Source organism: Scyliorhinus canicula, chromosome 5 (genome assembly GCF_902713615.1).
Source record: "Scyliorhinus canicula chromosome 5, sScyCan1.1, whole genome shotgun sequence".
Lineage (NCBI taxonomy): Eukaryota > Metazoa > Chordata > Chondrichthyes > Carcharhiniformes > Scyliorhinidae > Scyliorhinus > Scyliorhinus canicula.
The window spans coordinates 171,209,873-171,230,910 of NC_052150.1; the positions used below are offsets into that span (position 1 = coordinate 171,209,873).

Consider the following 21,038-nt stretch of genomic DNA (forward strand, 5'->3'; position numbering starts at 1 on the left):
TGTTCTGCACCATAAAATAGGGGAAATGGGCAGAATTTAATGGTCATGGCAAAGGTCCAGTTGTTGAGCTGGTAGTATTCCCACTGCAGGAGCACCGTCGGGATTAAGTCCAGATTAGGCAGCCTAAAGGCGGCTTTTTGGTGTTCCTGGCTCCACCAGGAGCACTTTCCCGCTGGGCATCCTGGTGCAGGGACAATGTTCTGTCTTTAAGAGCTGCTGGCCAACCAAAGACTGGCAGCTCACCGGTACTGACAGCGCCACTGGGTTTGGTGGCACACTTCTGGTACTGCAGGAGAGCCGGGGATGAAGATCGTCACAGGCAAAGGTAAGTGGGCGGGAATGCCATGGCCAGTTAGCAAGCCACGTTAAGGGTGGAGAAATGGGGGATCAATGTGTAGGGCAGGGGGTGGCTCCCCACAAATCCCTCTGTTTCTGCTGGTAGATCCGTTGTTTTGTCGCATTTGAATTAAACATTTTTAAAGTTAACAAACTGGACACAAAAGTATGGTTCAGAGGCTACAGTTTTGACTTCAGAACTTATATGGAGGGTGTAATTATGTTTGTATGTTTCAATTGTATAAACAATTTAAGTAACCTAGGAGTATTATAAAAATTAAGACTACTACTGGAATTTCCAAGGAATTCCTGTTACCAGAAATAACTGATGTATTGGAATGTGTCTTGAAAGATTTCGGGCGAAATTCTCCCCCCCCCCACGACGGGTGGGAGAATAGCGGGAGGGCCTTCCCGACTTTTTTGACGCCCTCCCGCTATTCTCCTCCCCCCCGCCGAAATCCCGACACGAATCGCTGCCGCCGTTTTTTTACGGCCGGCAGCGATTCACAGCTGTTAGAAGGGCCGAAGTCCCAGCCCTTTACGACCTTTTTACGAACGGCAAACACACCTGGTCCTGCCATTCGTAAAAACGTCGTGACCACCTGGAAAAAAATAACCATGGCACCGATTGGCACGGCAGTACCACGGCCGTGCCAAGGGTGCCATGGGCCCGCGATCGGTGCCCACCGATCGCGGGCAGCGGGCCCGATGCCCGCGCACTATTTGTCCTTCCGCCGCCCCGCAGTATCAATACGCGGGGCGGCTGAGGGGCAACCCGGACCGCGCATGCGCGGGTTTCGCGCAAAAACGCGATGACGTCACCCGCGCATGCGCGGGTGGAGTCTTCCCACCTGCGCATGCGCGGCTGACGTCATATGACGCGTCAGCCGGCGCTAAGTCCGACAAGCGGGCTTAACGATTTTCGTTAAGCCCGACTTGTCGGGGCCTCCGACGTCGGGCTGCTAGCCCCGACGGGGGACCAGAATCGGTCCCCCGTCGGGAAGGGGCGCGATGCCGTAAAACCCGCCCGGGTTTTACGGCAGTTTGACGATTTCTCCCGTTTTGGGAGAATTTCGCCCTTCATACTTGGATTGACGTCTTCACAGACGTATTGGTTTCTGAATTTATAGACATTGATCCTGAAACGTGAATTTGATCCAATCAGATTCCAGGCATCAACTGACACAAGACAATCAGTAAAACCGCAAAAGAATTTAACAAAATAACAACTGAGAACAGATCATCTGATCCAGTGAGCCGGTTAAGTCTAACACATCCATCATTTTGGTTCGCAATTTGCTGGGGAATGAAGGGCAGGAGAAGCAGTATCAGTCATTTGGTCTACATTCTTTGATTGCGGGGTCACATAGGGCACTTCTGTACCTTGCAGCCACACGTTCAGTCAGTATACTTTGAAAAGACCCTGTTGGTTGCGGCCTAAAAGGCATTCCCTTTAAGAACTGCAAGTAGACCTGGTTTCCCTGAGGGCCTGAATTTCTAGGTCATGGACCTTTCCTAATATGGTTAATCTGCTTAAAGATGTGAATAGCCAAAAATGAAATATTTAATTTTTTTTCTCTAACACCTCAAAGTAATTAAGTATACAGTAAGGAATGAATCAACATTACTGACTTGATCAATTGTATTGTGCTTCACAGGTTGTATTTCAGTGGTTGTCAAAAGGGTTTAATTATTGCGGTCCACAAATAATTTAATCAGCCTTGCTTTATGTTGATAAACTGAACCCTATTTTCTTTCTTTTGCAATTCTCTCCCTTCGCCCTCTTCTTCTGATGGTGTTAGTTCTTTGCTGGGATTCAGTTCTCTGGATGCTGGCCAGCCTCTTGGTCCTTGCCCATGTGGTTATTATGCCTATATGCCTTTAGTGAGTGTCAGCAGACTATTTAATCACCAGAAGCAATACAGGCAAGTACAATCCTATTCTCTGCCAACACCCACACATGCACACTTCCAGCAGTTATCACTGGAATGTGAATTCTTACTGCTTTTGCCTCCTTAAAGCACAATTTTCTTTTGATCCTTCTTCCTTCTGTCACCAATATTTTATTTTATTCTCCTTCCAATTTACTTGAGGTTGAGCACATTTCAGGGCTCAACAGTAATAGGGGTGAGGAACTAAGTATGATTGTTATTTCAAAGAGTCAGCCCAGACATGGCGGCCTGAATGGCTCATTTTTGTGCTACAGTTTCCTCTGACTCCAATTTTCATTTTAATATCCTCCATTGAGGATACTAAGTATGTTTTGGAAGACGTGATCAATTTGTATGGGTAGATTTTCTGGCTTTTCCCACTGGCAGGATCGTTCAGTCCTGCCAAAGGCAACCAACCGCGACAGGTTCCCCAGCAACAGGATGGGTGAGCCACGCGAACCATCATAGACATCAGCGGGACTGGAAGATCCCGCCAGCAGCCAACACACCACATGGGGCCAGAAAGTCCTGCCCAATATTTATGAAACGTCGCAGGAAATGGTGGATAGTACTGGCATTACAATTCTTCTGTTGATAACTAATTACATTACAACATGAAAGTTAACAAATAATTAAACATTCCTGTCAATAAAAATGGTTTTGTGTGTTTATAAAGCAACCTTCTTTGCTGTTCAATATCTCTGATTGATTCAATTGATGAAGCTATTTAAAATGAGGAACTCCGTTATGTTTCAGCCATGTCCACCAGAGAAATCACCAAAGTTTTTGTACAAGTTTGGGAGACTTATGGAAAATATCACTTGTATTTAATCAGCAATCGAAAAAAAATGGTAAAAAGGAAGTTTAAAGAGAAATAGTTAAAATAACATGGGCAGAAAGGCTCAGCATTCTATCATCTGCTCACTTCTGTTTTTGGTTTTGTTACTTTACGACAGCTTTGAAATTAAATTAATCTTCAATTGAATGACTTGCGTGTACAGTTTTCATTATCTGGTCTTCTTTGTCACCATTTATGAGTTCCTCTGTACTGTCTTTTATAATTAGCAGTCATTAAACCACTGACTAATTCAGTGTTATTACAGAATCTCAGATGCAAGGGAGATTCGACAAAGAATGTTCCAAAGTCTGGAGGAGTTTCTTTTTTCCTGTAGAATGAAGATTAATTTTTCGCTGGAGGTTAATCGATCCCTAATTTGTTTTGTATTTATGGTGGGTGATTGATGCAAAATTTAAAGCCACCCTGGGTACAGTCAAGTGTGGTGATTACAATATGATTTATCTATCTCTGGGGAGAAATTGTTTCCTAGAACGAGTAAATATGGTCAGAAGAATCCGCATTTTGTCCCAAATGGCAATTATATCCAAATAATCGTAAGCGGAATCAATCTGCCAGCGGTCATTGTAAACAATGATGCCAGCAATCAATGATTTACAGGAAATTGTGAAGAATGAGTTGTATTAAAAACATGATTACGTGGCATGGCAATGTCTTACTTTGTGAAAACAAAATCTGTGGAATTGTTTGCAAGGCAGAGCTGGTGCCTTTAGTGCAAGAATTTGCTCACCTCTTTCTGATTCTGCGTGATAAACTGGAGAAACCTGGTCCCCTATCTTGAAAAATTGCTACCTTGTTTTTCATCCATCATCTTACTTTTTTGCTGCTCTTTAGAGAATTCAATCTGTCTGTGGCTAAAGTGACAATCTATCTCCAGGGTGTCTCAAAATAGACACATTCTCCATACAGTCACTGCACTGTGTCATAAATAAAGCATGATGCGACATTTAATGCATATTTTTAACTTCAGCTTTTCAAACATAGTCGTAAATTGTGGAAGACTTTTTCTGAATATTCACATTTCACATTATAGAGATATCTATCAACAGTCCATGGAATAAATGTTGCAGATCAATTTAAAGAGAGGGGTCTGAGCAGCTATATACCTTTTAAAATTTGAACCATTGACAGTATGAAGGAATCTAAACCACATGTAAGGCACCTAATACCCTATTCAGCTGGATAACTGAAAAATGACCTGATCCAATTTTGGCAGGATATCATGCTTCAAGATTGTTCATTTATGTGCCTGTTTTATTCAAGTTTCTAACCCTAATAAATCTGGTTAATTGTAAACTAGCACCAGGCTAATGTCTTTGAGGAAGGGAACATACCATCTGTTGTGGCCTACATGTAATTCCACTTTACGCTACATAGTTGAGGTTTAATACTGAGCAAGCCACTCAATTGTACAAATAACTGCTGTTCAAGAAGAAGCATTGGGAAATAATTATGGTCTCTCCAGCATATGCCCACTAGCGAGAACAAATAAAAGATCATTATCTTCCTATTGCCAAATCAGTTTCACATTTAGCTGCCTCAATCACCATTAATTCCAGTAGCCTTGACCTTCATTCAAGTCTCATTGGTAAAAACACCTTTCTGAAAATGCAGTGAATTGATATCCACCACATGGAATTATTTTACCTGATCGTTTCTCACCTCATGAATCTCAGCAAGTTAGTGAGACATGACTACTGTTTCCATACCCACCACCTTGACGACATTCACTGGCCTGCATTGCCCTTTAGATGAACATTGATGACATCCAATATAATTTTTGTCATAACATGTGTTAGGATCTGCAAGTTCTCCAGTCTCGCCCACATAGTGGCCTTTGGACCGTCTATGATTTTCCGTCCATTGATGTTAATAGATAGAGAATGGTTGACACTTATTTTGTGTTCTGCCATACTTTTGTCATCCAGGACAGAATATCTTTCTTTCAGGCTAAAATGGCCCAAGTTCATCACCTGTTGTGTTAGGTACGGTTCTCGTAACTTCTAAGGCTGATCTGCAGCCAGAATGTTTTATTGCAAATAGAAGAGGATACTGTGGACGATTGAATTTTGGTTGAGTTGCTGGCCCAGGATTTCCTCTTCTTGCTTTATCTCTCTGCCCCTTATATGTGCTTCCTTTTGAAGGAGGCTGCATTGTTTCTTATTTTGGTGGCACTGGGTGCAGTGATCCTGGAGCAGCTTCTCCGAGGATTCAAAGTCGATATTAAAGGATGTGGTTGCACTAGAGAGGGTGCAGAGGAGATTCACCAGGGTGTTGTCTAGGCTGAAGCGCTTCAGCTATGAAGAGAGGCTGGTTAAGCTGAGTTTGTTTTTTCTGGAGCAGAGAAGGTTGAGGGGGGACTTGATCGAGGTGTAAAAAATTATGAGGGACATAGATAGAGTAGATTGGAGGAAACCTTTCTGTTCAGTAGAGAGGTCAATAACCAGGGACACAGATTTAAGGTGAGGGTCAGAAGACTAAGAGGGGCTTTGAGGAAAACCTTTTTCACCCAGAGGTTGGTGGGAATCTGGAACTCACTGCCTAATAGGGTTTTGAAGGTGGGAATTCTCACATTAAGGAGCATTTATATAAACACTTGAAAAGTTCAGTAGCCGTGTATGCTATGGGATTAGAATAGATAAGTGCTTGGTGGCCGGCACAGACATGATGGGCCAAAGGGCCTCTTTCTGTGTTGTAAAGCTCTATTCTAATGATTCTATGACTTTAAAACTCCTCAGTGAAGCCTTTAGAATGTCCTTGGTTGGCTTCATTTGACTGCAATGAGAACACACCTCGGACTTCAGTTCTTCAGAGGGTTAGTTTATTTTACATACACTTCAAAACGCAGGAGGGTAGAGTGACTCTGTAACCCCCAGAACCTTCATACCACAAAAGAGGGAGAAGGAAAAGAAAGAGGTACAGAGCAAAGATCACAGATAAGAATTAAATGATTGTTTCATGTGAGTCCAGAATCAAAATCCAACTGTACATTCTTTCAGGGTTGGCAGGCAAAAGACTGATGCTGGATAATTTATTGTTCTAGTAGTGATTCCTTCTTCCATGCTGAGATGGGCATGTAGAAGTGAATTAGTCTTGGAGGCACTGGTATGGAAATTCAGGATTCAGTAGAAACAGTGTAGATGGAGGTCAAGAAATTTAAACCTGGATAAAGCTCTTGTTCTACTGTTGAGTGATTGATGGAAGATGGCAACCTGCCTTTGCAGCTCCATGAGGCAAGATAACCAATTCTCCCAGCTGGGTGGGAATTGGGATGGCACAGAGTGGGTTATGCAATATGACTCCCATTTCTCCACTTGGTTTGGACAAAGGTTGTATATTCCTTCCTTTAGATGCATAGATTCCATAGAATCCCTACAGTGCAGAAGGCAGCCATTCGGTCCTTCAAGTCTGCACTGACCCTCCGTAAGAACACTCTACCATGGCCCACTCCGCCATCCCATCCCTATAAACCTGCACATTGATCATGGCCAATCCACCTAGCCTGCACAGCTTTTGATTGTCGGACAAAACCAGTGCACCTCAAGGAAACCCACTAAGACAAGGGGAGAACATGCAAACTCCATACAGACAGTCACCCAAGGCTGGAATTAATCCCAGGTCCTTTGAACTGTGAAGCAGCAGTGTGAATTCTACCGCCGCCCCCCCCCCCCAACAACACTTCCTGTTTCCTGGGTCACTCCACTATCCCGGGACCCTGGAAGTTGGTACACTGGCAGCAGCCATGGCCTCTTTTGTGGTACTGCCAAGTGTAAGAGCTGCCAACCAATGTGGATGTCATTTTTCACGATCTTCTATCTGAAAGAAAGTCCTCCACTGTCCACTGAACTGCCTGATGGGCAGACGATACAGTGGGCCTTCCTCCTCAGAGTCAGCATGAGTGTCTTGCTGCTTTTTCAGGCAGTGAGTGAGAGACCCACCAAAAAGAAAATTCCACCCATTGCCTCGACAGGGTTTTACCCCAATGACAGATCATCACTGTCTGAACAAGATCCACTCGATTGTCCAATGCAAGCTCAGAGACCTACATGACACGTGCCTGAATCAGAAAGCAGATTAACATCAGTCATATGCAGACACAGAGGGTGGGATTTTCCGTGCACGCAGCGGAGGAGGCAGCCCGCCATTGGGGTGGCAGGATATTTTGTTCCCGCCATTGTCAACAGGGTTTCCCGTTGCATGCACCCCTCACTTTCGGGTAACCCGGGGTGCTGGTGCGACATCGGCGGGGCCAAATGATCCGGCCAGCGCGAACGGTAGGGAAGTTCTGGCCTAAGACTGAGACTCTCTGAAATCTGTCTTTGAGCCCCAGTCTCCTAGTTCGTTGCCAATCTTTGATGCTGAAGGGTTAACGCTGCTCACAACAAAATCCCATATTTTAGAAAGATGGGCAGAGTACTTTAACCGGATCCTCAATCAATCTTGATCCATCAACGATGAAGCAATCAACAGGCTGCCACAGGATGTTATTAACTGCTCTCTTGATGATCCTGCAAAACTCCTAGAAATGACGAATGGTAATCAAACTCCTGTCTAGTGGCGAAGCTCCAGAAGCTGATGCTATCACAGCTGAGGTCTACAAGCTGGGAGATCTGTGCTGGTCAAAAAGCTCACTGAACACTTTCAGTATATATAGGAGTAATGAACCATCCCTCAATAAGGTGTCCCCATTGTGCACTGCACAGCCATAAAGGAATCTCACCCCTCTCCATCCCTGGCAAAATGTTACCAGCTAGATTCCTTATGAACTGTTCATTGCAACATTTCAACCAGGACCTGCTGTCAGAAAGTCAGTGTGGTTTCGGAAAAGGTGAAGGAACCATTGAAGTGGTGTTTGCCAAGAATAATGAGCTTGTCTGACTTCTACACTGGAGCAGTCAAGGAACGGAGGTCATTATCAAATTTATCCTTGACTTCATTAGGGTTGGTCACATGGTCATGGCATACACACTGATTGGAGTTAGCCTGTTGTCAGAAAGGGGGAGTTTAAGCAGCATCAGACAATCATTAGCACCCATGGGTAGGTGAGTCATCTTTTGGTTTTTTCATACTTTATTGGTATGTGGGTGTCACGGGCAAAGCCAGCATTTGTTGCCGACCCCTAATTATCCTTGAACAGACTGGCTTGATTAGTAATTGCAGAGGGCAGTTCAGAATCAACCTCATTGCAGTGGGTCTGGAGTTACATCTCGGCCTGACCAGGTTAGGATGGCAGATTTCCTTCCCTGACCAGGTTAGGATGGCAGATTTCCTTCCCTGACCAGGTTAGGATGGCAGATTTCCATCCCTGACCAGGTTAGGATGGCAGGTTTCCTTCCCTGACCAGGTTAGGATGGCAGATTTCCTTCCCTGACCAGGTTAGGATGGCAGATTTCCTTCCCTGACCAGGTTAGGATGGCAGATTTCCTTCCCTGACCAGGCTAGGATGGCAGATTTCCTTCCCTGACCAGGTTAGGATGGCAGATTTCCTTCCCTGACCAGGTTAGGATGGCAGATTTCCGTCCCTGACCAGGTTAAGGATGGCAGATTTCCATCCCTGACCAGGTTAGGATGGCAGATTTCCTTCCCTGACCAGGTTAGGATGGCAGATTTCCTTCCCTGACCAGGTTAGGATGGCAGATTTCCATCCCTGACCAGGTTAGGATGGCAGATTTCCATCCCTGACCAGGTTAGGATGGCAGATTTCCTTCCCTGACCAGGTTAGGATGGCAGATTTCCTTCCCTGACCAGGTTAGGATGGCAGATTTCCGTCCCTGACCAGGTTAAGGATGGCAGATTTCCATCCCTGACCAGGTTAGGATGGCAGATTTCCTTCCCTGACCAGGTTAGGATGGCAGATTTCCTTCCCTGACCAGGTTAGGATGGCAGATTTCCATCCCTGACCAGGTTAGGATGGCAGATTTCCATCCCTGACCAGGTTAGGATGGCAGGTTTCCTTCCCTGACCAGGTTAGGATGGCAGATTTCCTTCCCTGACCAGGTTAGGATGGCAGATTTCCTTCCCTGACCAGGTTAGGATGGCAGATTTCCTTCCCTGACCAGGTTAGGATGGCAGATTTCCTTCCCTGACCAGGTTAGGATGGCAGATTTCCTTCCCTGACCAGGTTAGGATGGCAGATTTCCTTCCCTGACCAGGTTAGGATGGCAGATTTCCTTCCCTGACCAGGTTAGGATGGCAGATTTCCGTCCCTGACCAGGTTAAGGATGGCAGATTTCCATCCCTGACCAGGTTAGGATGGCAGATTTCCTTCCCTGACCAGGTTAGGATGGCAGATTTCCTTCCCTGACCAGGTTAGGATGGCAGATTTCCTTCCCTGACCAGGTTAGGATGGCAGATTTCCTTCCCTGACCAGGTTAGGATGGCAGATTTCCTTCCCTGACCAGGTTAGGATGGCAGATTTCCTTCCCTGACCAGGTTAGGATGGCAGATTTCCTTCCCTGACCAGGTTAGGATGGCAGATTTCCATCCCTGACCAGGTTAGGATGGCAGATTTCCTTCCCTGACCAGGTTAGGATGGCAGATTTCCTTCCCTGACCAGGTTAAGGATGGCAGATTTCCTTCCCTGACCAGGTTAGGATGGCAGATTTCCTTCCCTGACCAGGTTAGGATGGCAGATTTCCTTCCCTGACCAGGTTAGGATGGCAGATTTCCTTCCCTGACCAGGTTAGGATGGCAGATTTCCTTCCCTGAGCAGGTTAGGATGGCAGATTTCCTTCCCTGACCAGGTTAGGATGGCAGATTTCCTTCCCTGACCAGGTTAGGATGGCAGATTTCCTTCCCTGACCAGGTTAGGATGGCAGATTTCCATCCCTGACCAGGTTAGGATGGCAGATTTCCTTCCCTGACCAGGTTAAGGATGGCAGATTTCCTTCCCTGACCAGGTTAGGATGGCAGATTTCCTTCCCTGACCAGGTTAGGATGGCAGATTTCCTTCCCTGACCAGGTTAAGGATGGCAGATTTCCTTCCCTGACCAGGTTAGGATGGCAGATTTCCGTCCCTGACCAGGTTAGGATGGCAGATTTCCTTCCCTGACCAGGTTAGGATGGCAGATTTCCTTCCCTGACCAGGTTAGGATGGCAGATTTCCTTCCCTGACCAGGTTAGGATGGCAGATTTCCTTCCCTGACCAGGTTAGGATGGCAGATTTCCTTCCCTGAGCAGGTTAGGATGGCAGATTTCCTTCCCTGACCAGGTTAGGATGGCAGATTTCCTTCCCTGACCAGGTTAGGATGGCAGATTTCCATCCCTGACCAGGTTAGGATGGCAGATTTCCATCCCTGACCAGGTTAGGATGGCAGATTTTCTTCCCTGACCAGGTTAGGATGGCAGATTTCCATCCCTGACCAGGTTAGGATGGCAGATTTCCTTCCCTGACCAGGTTAGGATGGCAGATTTCCATCCCTGACCAGGTTAGGATGGCAGATTTCCTTCCCTGACCAGGTTAAGGATGGCAGATTTCCTTCCCTGACCAGGTTAGGATGGCAGATTTCCTTCCCTGACCAGGTTAGGATGGCAGATTTCCTTCCCTGACCAGGTTAAGGATGGCAGATTTCCTTCCCTGACCAGGTTAGGATGGCAGATTTCCGTCCCTGACCAGGTTAGGATGGCAGATTTCCTTCCCTGACCAGGTTAGGATGGCAGATTTCCTTCCCTGACCAGGTTAGGATGGCAGATTTCCTTCCCTGACCAGGTTAGGATGGCAGATTTCCTTCCCTGACCAGGTTAGGATGGCAGATTTCCTTCCCTGACCAGGTTAGGATGGCAGATTTCCTTCCCTGACCAGGTTAGGATGGCAGATTTCCTTCCCTGACCAGGTTAGGATGGCAGATTTCCTTCCCTGACCAGGTTAGGATGGCAGATTTCCTTCCCTGACCAGGTTAAGGATGGCAGATTTCCTTCCCTGAGCAGGTTAGGATGGCAGATTTCCTTCCCTGAGCAGGTTAGGATGGCAGATTTCCGTCCCTGACCAGGTTAGGATGGCAGATTTCCTTCCCTGACCAGGTTAGGATGGCAGATTTCCTTCCCTGACCAGGTTAGGATGGCAGATTTCCTTCCCTGACCAGGTTAGGATGGCAGATTTCCTTCCCTGACCAGGTTAGGATGGCAGATTTCCTTCCCTGACCAGGTTAGGATGGCAGATTTCCTTCCCTGACCAGGTTAGGATGGCAGATTTCCTTCCCTGACCAGGTTAGGATGGCAGATTTCCTTCCCTGACCAGGTTAGGATGGCAGATTTCCTTCCCTGACCAGGTTAAGGATGGCAGATTTCCTTCCCTGAGCAGGTTAGGATGGCAGATTTCCTTGCCTAAAGGACATTAGTGAATCAGATAGGTTTTTAATTTTTCAATTTATTTTTGGGGCATGCACTTCACTGGCTGGGACAGCATTCAAGGCCTAACCCTAATCACCCTTGAATGTAGTGGTGAGCTGCCTTCTTGAACTGCTGCAGTTAATGTAATGTAGGTACATCCACAGTGCTGTTTGGGAGGGAGTTCCAGGATTTTGACACAGCAGCAGTGAAGAAACGGCGATATATTTCCAAGTCAGGGTGGTGGCTTGGAGGGGAACTTCCAGGTGGTGTCCCCATGTGTCTGTTGCCCTTGTCCTTCACGGTGGTAGTTATCGTGGGTTTGGAAGGTGCTGCCTAAGGAACTTTGGTGCATTCTTGCAATGCATCTTGTAGATGGTACACACGGCTGCCACTGTATGTAGGTACTGGAAAGAGTGAATGTTTGTTGATGGGGTGCCATCAAGTGGTCTACTTTGTCCTGGTTGAGTGTGGTTGGAGCTACACTCATCCAGGCAAGGGGAGAGTATTCCATTATGCTCCTGACTTGTGCCTTGTAGATGGTGGAAAGGCTTTGGGGAGTCAGGCGGCGAGTTACTCATCGCAGGATTCCTAGCCTCTGACCTGCTCTTGTAGCCACAGTGTTTATATGGTTAGTCCAGTTCAGTTTCTGATCAACGGCAGGATGTTGATAGGAAGGGATTCAGCGATGTTAATTCCATTGAATGTCAATAGGGCAATGGTTAGATTGCCCTCTGCAATGACCTAGGAAACCACTCAGTTCAAGGGTAATTAGGGATGGGCAACAAATGCTGGCCGTTCTAGTGACGTCCACATCCCAAGGAAGGATAAAGGGAAAAAAAATTCCCCCTTTCTGGCAACAGGCAAGTAACTCCCACCAGTGCGTATACCACCACAATGCCACCCCTGATAAAGTCAAGGATAAATTCTCTTGTTGAAGATGGTCATTGCCTGGCGCTTGCGTGGTCTGAATGTTACTTGCCACCTGTTAGCCCAAGTCTGGATATTGTCCAGGTCTTGCTGAATTTGGACACGGACTGCTTCAGTATCTGAAGAGTTGCAGATAGTGCTGAATATTGTACAATCATCAAATTTCACAAATTGCCACTGTGGGATGAAGTGCATTAACTGGCGCCGCTGGATTTCAAGTCCAGTGGCATAACTATTACACCATTGTTTCACCACGCGTTCATGACAGCAAAGCCTACACCAGCTCTGTGTCATTATTCTTTTCCACAACCACTTTGAAAGAACGTGTAACGTGCATGAATTTCCTTGCATTCAAGAAGACCTGAGGTAGCTGAGTCTTGCTGATGGCGGTAACCCTGGACGTTGTGCCTAGCCAGCTCGCTAGCAATAAGAGCAGTTCTTCTGTCAGGTCTATTCACTTTAACATTGTCCATGAAGTTGCGCGTGTTCCAAGAATCAATAGTGACCGAGCTCACCTTGACTTTCTTTTTTAGATACTAACTTACAACCATGTTAATGGCCTGCTGGCCAGGGAGGTGAAGCAAACAATTTTGGGGCACTTTTTCTAGTCTCTTCCTCATACTATGGAGGTGAGCAGTGGGCCGCGCAGCGACAGCCGAGTTTCACTTCTGCTTCATTCCAGTGAAAAAGCAAGCCTATAGCCTGAGTTGTCATGCTACAGCTCCCATTCAGTTCACACCTACAGCTGTGTCATTCACCTACTGCCACAGGACTTGTAACAGATAGATGAGGGATAAGCGAGGATAGAACGAAGATAGGCAAGATTGGGTGAATTGAATTATAGTGAGGGAGTATTGCACATTGTCAACCTCACTCTCACCCTTATCTATCTTAGTCCAGTGGCAAAACTAGTCCAGACGCTGGAGATAGATTTGGATACAGTAGGTGACCAGGACCTCTTCTGTGTCTTGCCGAACTCTACACATTCCACAACATCGTGCAGACACACCTTCAAGACCATGGATCTTAGATTGATCTCAACAGCCCAGACCGCTGGAATCAGCCTTCACATGCCAAGGGAGACAAGTCTATTAGTCGCCGAGGGTAGAAGTCCTGATGGCCGGGCTCACCCGGTTCAGCCTGCCCATCAAAGTGGTTTAACCGGGGTGTGCCAGCTAACAACAATGTGGAGCCACAGGTTAGAGCTGGGTGAAGGTGAGGACCAATACAGGATGAGCTCCTCCAAAGTGTGCAATGAACCCACCTTGGAGAGACGATACCCCTCCCTTATACCGCAGCTGATAATCAGAGGAACAGTGAAGAACAAACTTAACACTGATGTCCTCAAGTTGTGTCTATCATTGAGAAGAGAAAACACGTGTTCTTATGATTGCCACTCGGAAAGCACTTCATGTACTTAACAGATTAGCTGTTACTTGTTTCACAAAAAGAGAAACACCTACTATTTTCCCATCTCATTTAATTAAACCATTTTGGGTAGACTTGTCAATCAAAATTTGTAAAATTCTCCTTCCTGAATGGCCATAATAAAGCCAGTGAACATTTCATATATGAAAGCTTTATACTTAAGGTGAATGATCTCCAATATGCCATCCCATGTGTTCCCTGGAAAAAATGTAATATTACTGGCATCATATTAGTATTTATTTTGCAAGAAAGTGTTTTTTAAGGATTCAGCCACAAGCCAAATATCTATTTAATTGCTCTATAATGCAATGTACCAGTTGAATTACAATATCATTGAAGTTTGACTAAATTCATTTAAACTACAGTACAGTACTCCACATATGTCACTGTTCATATTAATATAAGACAAAAATGTATTTAACATGGAAACATACTACCTTTTATATTGAAGTATTCTGCACATGTTTGGTGTTAATTTATTTTGCTTCTGAATATTGGGGGCACAAAAACCTTGAGATGGGTTAACTATAGGGGACCAGTTATTAATGTAGCAAAAAGAATCTAAATAAAAGTAAACTGTCCTCTTGACCCAGAACTGCCAATTTTAAGGTCAATCCCAAAAATGCAGTTTAGTCTTTTCTGAGAAATAAATGACAATTGCTTTGGTGTTTTTCTGAATGAATTCTTTTCATCCATTATTTTGACAAAGGTGTTAACATTTTTTAAACGTGGGTAGCACAGTAGCATAGCGGTTAGCACAATTGCTTCACAGCTCCAGGGTCCCAGGTTCGATTCCTGGCTTGGGTCAATGTCTGTGCGGAGTCTGCAAGTTCTCCCCGTGACTGTATGGGTTTCCTCCGGGTGCTCCGGTTTCCTCCCACAGTCCAAAGATGCACAGGTTAGGTGGGTTGGCCATGCTAAATTGCCCTTAGTGTCCAAAAGGCTGGGTCTGGTTACGGGGTTAGGGTGGAGGTGCGGCCTTAATGGGGTGCTCTTTCCAAGGGCTGGTGCAGTCCCAATGCGCTGAATGGCCTCCTTCTGCACTTTAAATTCTATGAAAACAAATGGATTTCGGCCTCTGTTAATTATTGGCATTTCAATCTCAATATGGTTATGGTTTTTGAACTATTATTACACGGCATACTCTCTCAATCCTGTCATAATATACACCAGTATATCATGGTGCAGACACACACCATGCCCAACACCACGCCTGTCGTCCACGCACCTCGCAGAGTCCCAGCGCCCCTCAAGGACCGCCTCAAGCAACAGCTCCAGGACCTCCAGGAGCAAGAAGTCATTTGTAGGGTCATGGAACCCACAGACTGGGTAAGCTCCATTGTCTGCGTCATGAAGCCATCCGGCGAGCTGCGGATCTGTATTGATCCTAAAGATCTGAATCAGAATATCACGCCGGAGCACTACCCCGATTCCGAAACGTGAGGAGCTCACATCCGAGATGGCCCATGCCAAACTATTCTCAAAACTGGATGCCTCGAAGGGTTTCTGGCAGATCCTACTAGATGAGTCAAGCAGGAAGCTGTGTACATTCAACACACCCTTTGGCAGGTTCTGCTACAACCGGATGCCATTCGGCATCATCTCTGCGTCCAAAGTTTTCCACCGGATCATGGAGCAGATGATGGAGGGGATCGACGGCGTCCGGGTATATGTTGACGACATTATTATCTGGTCAACCACCCCACAGGAATACATTGCCCGCCTTCAGCGTGTTTTCAGGCGCATCCACGAACACGGCCTCTGCCTCAATAGGGCCAAATGCTTCTTCGGCCAGTCAAGTATCAAGTTTCTGGGGGATCACATCTGCCATCAGGGGGTGCGTCCGGTCGAGGACAAGATTGCAGCAATCACGTCCATGAAGACGCCTGAGGACAAGAAAGTGGTCCTCCGGTTCCTTGGTATGGTGAATTTCCTCGGGAAGTTCATCCCGAATCTCACCTCACACACCACGGCCCTCAGAGACCTGGGCCGGGATACTCCCCTACCCGGTGGGGTGGGGGGTCTCGGCGTAGTGGAGTGGCGCCAACCACTCCGGCGTCGGGCTTCCCCAAGGGTGCGGAATTCTTCGCACCTTTGGGGGCTAGGCCCGCGCCGGAGTGGTTGGCGCCACGCCGACTGGTGCCAAAACCGGCGGCAACGGCCTTTGACGCCCGCCACCCGGCGTCGGGGCTGGCCGAAAGGCCTTCGGCGGTTCGCGCATGCGCCGTCGCGTCAGCTATCGCTGACGTCACCACCGGTGCATGCACGGTAGGGGGGTTCTCCTTTGCCATGGTGGAAGCCGTGGCTGCGGCGGAAGAAAAAGAGTGCCCCCACGGCACAGGCCCGCCCACCGATCGGTGGGCCCCGATCGCGGGCCTGGCCCCCGTGGGGGCACCCCATGGGGTCCGATCACCCCGCGCCCCCCCCCAGGACCCTGGGGGCCCGCTCGCGCCGCCACCAGAGGTGGTTGAAACCACTGCGGCGGGAGCGGCCTCTCTGCGGTGGGGCTTCGGCCCATCGCGGGCCGGAGAATCGCCGCAGGGTGCTCGCCGATTGGCGCGGAGGGCACGCCGATTGGCGGGGCGTGATTCCCGCTCCCGCCGATTCCCGGGTGGCGGAGAATTCTGGCCACGGCGGGGGCGGGATTTCCGCCGGTCCCGGGCGATTCTCCGACCCTGTGGAGGGTCGGAGAATTTTGCCCCTGATTCGCAAATCCACAGATTTCCGATGGCCCCCTGCTCACGAGCGTGAATGGCAGGAGCTGAAGGCCAAGCTTTCCATGGCCCCAGTGTTGGCCTTTATCGACCCGACCAAAGAGACCAAAATCTCTACTGATGCCAGTCAGTCGGGGATTGGAGCCGTGCTCCTGCAATGAGACGAGGCCTCATCATGGGCCCCCGTTGCGTATGCCTCGCGGGCGATGACTCCCACAGAGCAGCGCTATGCGCAAATTGAGAAAGAGTGTCTCGGCCTTCTCACTGGAATCGTGAGGTTCCACGACTACGTCTATGGACTTCCGCAGTTCATGGTTGAAACCGACTACCGCCCCCTTGTAAATATTATCAGAAAGGACTTGAATTACATGACGCCTCGCCTCCAGCATATCCTATTCAAGCTGCGCAGGTACGACTTTCAACTGATCTGTACCCCTGGCAAGGACCTTGCCGTTGCCTATGCCCTATCAAGGTCGATCATAACCCCGTGTGATCATGACGGCTTCATTTGCCAAATAGATGCGCACGTTCAGTTTGCAGACTCCCATTTGCCAGCCACGGATGCACGACTGATGCAAATTCACCGCGAGACAGCGGCTAATCCACTTCTGCAGCGGGTGATGCGCCTAATATCAGACGGGTGGCTCAAGGGCCAATGCCCGCAACTTTACAAAGTCCGCGATGACCTGGCGGTTGTCGTCGGGGTGGTCCTGAAATTGGATCGCATCGTCGTCCCACAAAGCATGTGCCAGCTAGTGCTGGAGCAGCTGCATGATCGCCATTCAGGAATCGAGAAGTGCCGTCGCAGGGCCAGAGAAGCTGTCTACTGGCCGGGCATCAATGATGACATCGCCACTGTGGTGCTCAACTGCTCCACCTGCCAGCGTTTTCAGCCCGCCCAACCACGGGAGACTCTGATGCCCCATGAGCTCGTCACATCTCCTTGGACCAAAGTGGGCATCGACATGTTCCATGCATTGGGCAGGGACTACGTCATCATCATCGACTACTTCTCCAGTTACCCGGAGGTCATCAGGCTGCACGATCTCACATCCTCGGCTGTGATCAGGGCATGTAAGGAGACATTTGCCCGACATCGCATTCCGCTGACGGACATGTCAGACAATGGCCCCTGTTTCGCGAGCCAGGAATGGGCCGGCTTCGCCCGACACTATAAATTCGAGCACGTGACGTCCAGTCCCCTATACCCCCAATCCAATGGGAAGGCGGATAAGGGGGTCCACATCGTTAAGCGGCTCCTCAGCAAGGCCGCCGACGCCGGCTCAGATTTCCATCTTGCTCTGCTGGCCTATCGCTCCGGCCCCCTCTCCACCGGCCTGTCGCCTGCTCAGCTGCTAATGAACCACACCCTCAGAACGACGGTGCCATCAATTCTCACTCCCAACCTCGATTATGTCCCTGTGCTCCACCGCATGCACATGTCTCAACTGCAGCAGAAAACTTCCAACGACTCATGGGCTGCTGACCTTCCCGACATCCATCCACGCGACAAGGTTCGCATCCACCTCCCGGATGGTGGCTGGTCTGCGCCTGCTGTCGTTCTAAGGCAGGTGGCCCCCGCTCCTTCCTGGTCCGCTTACAGGATGGATCCATTCGGCGCCGCAACAGGCGTGCTCTTCGCCTGGTTCCAGGGTCGTCACGGGATCCTCCGACCAGCTCTCCTCCTGATCCCGCCATGGACTGTGGCGCTTCTGGTCGCTCTGCCTGCCCCTGACAGTGCTGCAGCCCTCCCGGCGTCTGAGCCGCCAGCCATTGCCCCACTCTTGAGGCGGTCAACCAGAGTTTGTCGCCCACCTCAGAGACTGAACTTATGAACTCTGCACACATGTGGACTCTCTGAAATGTTTTTTTCCCCTATATCCTTTATTGTTGCATTCGTTATCCAGTAATTTGTAAATAGATTTGTTGGTTGTTCCAATTCATGGTAGTCATCTGCGCCAGGCACCTTCCTCTGTAAATAGTCTTGTTCCCTGTATATAGCTTTGTAGATATGTCTTCGCACCTCACACATAGCTAGGTACATTCTCCACACACCCACACTATTTATTATCACATGCCTATATCAACATTTTTTTATAAAAGGGGGGATGTCATAATATATACCAGTATATCATGGTGCAGATACACACAGGGACCAATCAACATGTACAAACACCGCAGCCAATCACCAGTTAGAATACACACACTATAAAGGCAGAGGGCACCACGGGTCCCGCTCATTCTGGGTGCTGCCTCTCAGTGTAACAAGAACTCATCCAGCCCAACACAGACTCACACCACGTGCTGAGAGAATCAACTGGTTCGGACAAGGCTTAGGTCTCTAGTTTAAGTTGGCATCATTTAGACCCACAGTCATCGTGTGTTAGTTAGTTAGAAGTAGTTAATAAAATTGAGTTGAACCTTCATCAGTGTTGGAAGTGTCTGTTCATCTCTCAAGTCTACACTAGCCAACACTTCAGATCCTAGAATGGTTTGAGGAAACAACTAAATTTAATTGGAAAAATTTGCATTCTGGACTACATCATTTGCAGTAGTGAAAAAGAATCGGCAAAGAACTTGGTAAGAGGTTTGCAGTGCTGACTGACCAAGCAAATCTATGTTGAATAGAAGCAAGTGAAAAGATATTTTCTGCATGAAAGGATAATTGACCTTTCTCTGTGTAAAGATTAACACCGGGTAAGTGAAAATGAAATGAAAATAAATTGAAAATCGCTTATTGTCACAAGTAGGCTTCAATTAAGTTACTGTGAAAAGCCCCTAGTCGCCACATTCCGGCGCCTGTTCGGGGAGGCTGGTACAGGAATCGAACCGTGCTGCTGGCCTGCGTGGTCTGCTTTAAAAGCCAGCGATTTAGCTGAGTGAGTTAAACCAGCCCCTGGTTTAGTTAACATTGAGCAGATTTTGCATATTGAGCCTTGCTCAATGGTGGCACGTATTAGAGGTCAGCATATCGGATTCACAAAACTCTAATTTTCCAGTGAATAATTCTAAAGAATGGGAAATTGTAAGAACTGTAAATTGAGCATGCTGACTTTTCCAGTCTGACGCTCTATTGTGATCCCAATGCTGGCAGCTGACCTGGGAGCAATTACCTTGATAGTTGTTTCATTAATGTCATCCATTGTGCATTCTTGCGGACAAATTGGTATTTTCCAGGCCACACAGAATAGTTCCTTTCCTCCTGTTTCATTTCAAGTATTTTAAAATCCATCATTCCACATATAACCGATGGGTTGTATCATTTTACAGAGGTAACACTCCTTTGTGGAAAAGTCCAAATGCCTTCAGTTTTCTCTCTAATTTAGAAGTTCCTGCAGATTGAAGAATATTCTAAACCAATGACAATTATGTTGATTTCAGCATTTACTGTGGATAATGGCCAGGTTGGTTCTCACACAATCCCAGACCGTCACACATTGAATGATCCCAATAGAACCATAGTTACAGCACCGAAGGAAGTCATTTGGCCCCTCATGTTTATGCCAGCTCTCTGCAAGACCAATCATTTAATCCCCCCCACCCCGTCCCTTCTGCATAACCCTCCAATTTCTTTCTCTTCAGTTGATGATCTAATGGTGTTTTGAAAGCCACTGTTGAACCTGCCCCCACCACACTCAGGCAGTGCATTCCAGATCCTAACCTCATGCTGTGTAAAACAGTTTTTCCTCATGTTGCCTATGGCTTTGTTACAGTTGTCTTGAATCAGTGTCCTCTTGTTCTTGATCCAGCTCTCATTGGGAACAGTCTTTCACTATCTACTTTGACCCTCATGAGTTTGGGCAGCTATATCAACTTCTCTCTCAACCTTCTCTTCTGTTAGGAGAACGTCCCACATTCGCCATCTGTCCGTGTAGTTGAAGTCACTCATCACCAGAACCATTCTCGTGAATCTTTTCTGCACTCTTCCTAATTCCTTCACATCATTCCTATTCGAAATTCCAGAGAGTGTGGGCAGAATTTCCAATTATGCTTTTAAAATAGCTCAGTAGGATGGCACGTCAGTATTCCAACACCTCCTTATTATAATGTTTAAAAGGACGGGTAAAGAGCTGATAACCTGCACACTTCCAATGAATTAGCTGTTAAGCTCATTTGAGGAGCTTGTTAACAGGCTAGAGAGGAGAGAATGAATTCTTTAATGTTAATAACGGGAAGGGCGAATGACTAGGGGCACGGTAATGCACAGCTGTCGTGAGCACAGGCAGAAGCCATTAATGACCGTGACTTCCGATGAAACATTGTGTAAGAAAAAGGATAGTCAAACAGTGGTGTCCCATGTGATGTCGTCAAGCTGCCATCGCATGAGCAAAGGGCCTGAGTTCTTGTGAAGAAGAGGCATGTTTGTACCTGGAGGCAGCTGACCCTCAGCTCTCCTGCCTGCATCATTTCTCCAGGCAATGACAAGCCCCGTCATAGCTGCCTTTTACCTTTTGAAATCTCCCTCCCTAACTGGTTCTTGTCCCCCTCCACTTCCCATTGCCGCTAATCAAACTTGCT

At 47.5% G+C, this 21,038-nt stretch overlaps 1 protein-coding gene across 5 annotated transcripts in view; it reads left to right on the forward strand.

Annotated features, from left to right (window-relative positions):
• Positions 1-21,038, forward strand: part of plxdc2 (plexin domain containing 2) — a 506,097-nt gene that overhangs the window by 219,351 nt on the left and 265,708 nt on the right. The window lies entirely within an intron of this gene.